This window comes from Sceloporus undulatus, chromosome 3, assembly GCF_019175285.1.
Source record: "Sceloporus undulatus isolate JIND9_A2432 ecotype Alabama chromosome 3, SceUnd_v1.1, whole genome shotgun sequence".
NCBI classification, from domain to species: Eukaryota; Metazoa; Chordata; class Lepidosauria; order Squamata; family Phrynosomatidae; genus Sceloporus; species Sceloporus undulatus.
This window is the reverse complement of record NC_056524.1, coordinates 272,459,713-272,464,738: the sequence shown is the minus strand read 5'-3', so window position 1 is coordinate 272,464,738 and position 5,026 is coordinate 272,459,713.

The window sequence follows — 5,026 nt, the reverse complement described above, 5'->3', positions numbered from 1 at the left end:
GATAGATAGATAGATAGATAGATAGATAGATAGATAGATAGATAGATAGATAGACAGACAGACAGACAGGGAATATATATTATTATATTATATTATTAATTATATTATATGATATTATATGGAGCCCTGGTGGTGCAGTGGTTAAATGCCTGTACTGGAGCCACTGACTCCCAAATCTCAAGGTTGCGAGTTCAATTCCAGCCATGGGCTCAGAGTCCACTCAGCCTTGCATTTTTCTGTAGGTCACTAAAATGAGTCCCCAGATTGTTGGGGGCAATTAACTTACACACATTGTAAACCACTTAGGGAGTGCTTAAGTGCACTGGTAAGCAGTATAGAAATGTACTTGCTATTGCTATTGTTAAATACAAAACAGTATATAGTTAATAGCAGTATATAGTTAATTACAATTTAGATATTAATAATGGAGCTGGTATATAAATGAATATAATTTCCAGAAAAACACACATTACCGGATTATCTAGGGGGAAAGATCTATCTATTGAGAGTGGGAAGGGGTCCAATTGATTTTATGGTAAAGGAAGAACATATTACAATTTGGGTGATATATAGGATGGTCCCAACAATGAATGAATGAATGAATCTTTATTTGTATACCGCTAATGATTACGAAGCTATGATATTAGGGGAGAGTGGAAGGACAGGAGGGAGGTGGGTTAACAACCGGTGTAATTAAATTAGTATATATACAATTTAAGAAAAACATGATAGATTTTTTTAAAATTATGACTGGTATGTATATACAAATAAATTTTTTAAAAGAACTTTTTGTTCACAATTGGGATTGATTTGTTGGCAGTTTCCCCCCTGAATAAATTAAGAGTCTGCTTGCTCAACTTAGATTTGCATTTTATGCATTTTGTTTTTGGTTCAATTTGTTCACTTGCAGAACTGGATGGAGTTCAATTTGCAGTTCTAAAAACAAGAAATTAGGCGTCTTCATCTTCAGATGTGATACTACTTTTCTAAGAGGTGCAGGCAATAACCAAACATTTCCTAGGGGTCCTAGAAAAGGCTGGGACCCACTTTGCTTACACCTTTGTGGAAAGGACAATCTAGGCTATAACGGATGGCATCTTCAGTTACATTTGGCTGCATTAGTGTTCCCAGGTTAGGAAATGCAGATATGAGGCTGGCAGGAATGGAAAACCCGTTGTGTAAAAGCATAGTGTGTGTGTCTGTGCGTGTTGTGTGAGAGAGATATCATTGGGGTGCAGGACTAAAAGTAAAGGGGGTGTGGCAGAATGTTTGCATGTGTGTTTGTTCAAATATGACCGGCATCCTTGTTAGTGTTTTACACACGCATACATATGAGAAAATGGGCTCAAGTCTACAAAAGCTCATGCTACCAGCTTGTCTCTTTCCATGAGTTTCAAAGGTGCTCCAAGATCCCTTTGCATGTTGATTTTTCCAGACTAACGCAGCTATATCTTTGTCTTATACACACATGTAGGTTCCCTTACACCTGCGGTTGTACTTTTTTTGGCCATTGTGTAATGTTGGTATTCAGGGTGCATCTACACTATAGAAGTAATGCAGTTTGACACTGCTTTAATTGTCATGGCTCCATCCTACAGAATGTAGAGATTTGCAAGGCAGCAGCAGCACTCTTTGGCAGAGAAGGCTAAAGGCTATTTAATAATTATTGTTGTGTGCTTTCAAGTTGTTTCCAGCTCATGGCAACCTTAAGGCAAACCTTTGATGGGATTTTCTTGGCCAGATGGGTTCAGAGGTGGTTGAACACTGCCTTCCCCAGAGGCTGAGAGAGTGTGACTTGCCCAAGGCCACCCACTGGGTTTCATGGCTGAGCAGGGAAACTGTTATCTAATTCTCTTCTATCTCATGTAACCAATGTTTCAGTTGTTATTGTTTTTTGAACTACTATAAGCTGCCTTGGATCCCACTTTTGGGAGAAAGGTGGGTTATAAGTGCAGTCAATCAATCAATCAATCAATCAATCCATCTGGTCAACTTACTTGCAGTGGCTTCCAAAGCTTCAGGCTGACGAATCTCCTCCAAAACGTAAAAGGAGCAAGCAAGGCAGCTGAGCCCAGTTGGAGAGAGACTGACCTGGAAACATATCAGCTGCCTCAGTCTACAGTTATTATTGGTGTCATACCCTCCAACATTTCATAGATGAACGCTGGGACACATGTAGCCAAGCAACGTCTAAATGTGGTCAAGATGGCAAAAGTTATTAACAAAAGAGAAAAGGCAAGCTAGGAGACACTGCAGCAGTTTGCTTTGGCCTGAGCCAACTGGGAAGGTCTTCTCATCCTGCTGCGATGAGTAGAAACTGCTTTTCTCCTTTGCACTCAGTTTGCAGCAATCGAAGTAAACTGACGACAAAAGTGGGAGGAGGAGAGAGAAAATGGGACATTTTAAAGTGGAATGACAGAAGATGAAATCAGGATTGTCTTTGCCAAGTCAGGACAGCTGAAGGGTATGTGATGTTTATACAGAGGAGAGCAGGAAAGCCTTAAAGACTAACACATTCTATTGAGCATAAACTAGCACAGATTCCAGTTCAGTTCATCAGATGTATGTAGTACAAGGTGCCACAAGACTCTTTGTTGGTTTACTCCAGCAGAACAACCTGAGGACACTATAAAAACCTGTGAGGAAACTGAGAAGTGAACATATTAATAATCTATTTATGCTGTCTGGATATGGGGGTCCAGGAGGAAGCATACACCAAAGGAGAACGTTTTGCCATTGCTCCTGAAACTTGCAAAGATAAGTGCACAAGTTCCAAGCACTATTTCACCTGTTGTTGCATAAAAAAAATTCTTTGAAGTGGACAAGAAGGTGCAATTTAAGATTTCAATCTTCTGTCTCCGGCACAAAGTATACAAGCTCTGTTTGCTCACCTGCCTTTCTCCTAGTTCTTTGCTGCAGCCTCAAAAGGCCAGGAGTGAACAGAGAATACTTTGGGACCAATTGGTGGACCTCTAGTTTGGCTGTTGTTGTTGTTGTTGGTCAGTGTAGTTCAGCCAACGTATTTATCACCCAAGAGTTCTGCAACAGTGGAAAAACTTGGAAAGGAAAAAGAGAATATTGATCGTGTTGCTTGGAAAGGATAATTTTCTACCAGAATCCACAATCCCAACGGTAACTTTTCCAAGCTCTAGCTAATCATTTGTTCCTCACCTGTAAAATAGGAGTATTAAACAGTTGCCCTTGACAAGCTCTTTATATGCTCTAAGCCACTATTAAGAGTTGTAGGATTCCCTGGTACATAGTAATTCAGATACCTCTCCATCCAACCGGTGCTCAACTCCGCACATGCCAGAGCTACTTTCTCCTGTTCATATCCAGTCCATGTGCCACCGTTTGGGTCTGAATTAATTTATTTTCTCAACTTCAAAAAGCAAACCTTGATTTTGCCATTTTATATAAGGGACACAATTTTACTATGCCTTATGTACCTTATGGGACTTGAGCACCCACTGATTTTGGTATCCAAACCCCATCAGATACCAAGGGCTCATGAAGCCACTGCTTGACATCATTCGCTGCTCCAAAGACACAGGTGGAAGCAAGTACTGTATATAAAGCAAAACCAGCAAATAGGCCTTCTTCAATCTAGGCAGCAGTTTTTAACTTTTCCAAAAATACATCTCCAGGGGTTAGTTCAAGATATTTTGTGTGCATATGTGTGTTTGTTGTTGTTGTTGTGTGCCTTCAAGTCGTTTCCAACTTATGACAATCTTAAGGCAAACTTATTTTATATTCATAGTTTTTTGTGGGTTTTCTAGGCTATGTAGCCATGTCTGGAAGAACTTCTTTAGCAATATCCGTTCAAAGGGAGTTTGCCATTGTCTCCCTCTGATGCTAAGAATGTGTGACTTCGCCAATGTCTCTAAGTGGGTTTCTACGGCTGAGCAGAGATTTGAACCCTGGTCTCCCAGCCTCTCACCACCCAAACCACTAACTACACCATGCTGGCTCTCATACAAGCTTTACCCCTTCCCAAAAAACAGGAACCCCCTTATATGCCTCCCTCATTTCACAATAACGTCCCAGAGATCCATCCTTTGTGCTAAGACACAAATCCTAATACAACGAAAGGCCGCTATCTTCTACTTTCCTCCCTGACTTTGCATGTCAAAGGCTACTTAGGTTCCGCTGTGCGAAGTGTGAAGAGGGCCAAAGACTATTCTTTATTTTCTCAGGATGGGGAATTATTAACCCAAGATTATCAGTAGCCTGACCAGTACGACAATTCCAGGGGATTCAGGACATTGGAAGGTGAGCTTCAGGGCTCCACAAGGACAGTTTCAGTTTAGGGAAGCCTTCCCCAACCTGGATGTGCTAGACTACAAATCCCTTCACCCCCTTAGACAACAAAGGACCTGACCACACAGGGATTTTTTGAGCACAGAAGTAGGGTCAGTTCGCATTGGTCGATGCATATTCACATCATATCGCATCGTTCATTCACACTTGCGCTCTCTGAATACACTTTGCCGATTTGTATTCGCGTCATATCGCATTGTTGTTTCACACCTGGGCGACCTTCCGAATCGAGGTTTTGCGAATCGGCCAATGCGTATTCAGGCAAAGTGAGGCAAGTGCAGATTGGATAACCACACCAGCCCAATACAATGTGTATTGGCCGATGCACATCAGCATCCTTGCACATGCTCTGTGGGGCTCTGAACGGGGCGCAACATTTTTAACTTCTGGGGTGAAGAATGAGGTCACTGTTCAGCGCATAATATCGCGAGAATTGCTGCCTTTAGCCACTTACGAAAGGGGTATGCACCATCTGTGTGTGTGTGTGTGTGCGCACGCGTGTGTGTGTGTGTATATATATATATATGCACACACATAAATACATACATACATACTTATATATATACATACATACTTATATATATATATATACACATAGTGGTACAGCCAAAAGTGAGATGCCTTTTTTTATGTGTACACACACATTTGTCTGTATGAGTGTTTATATATACACACACACACACATATACACATACACACACAAACT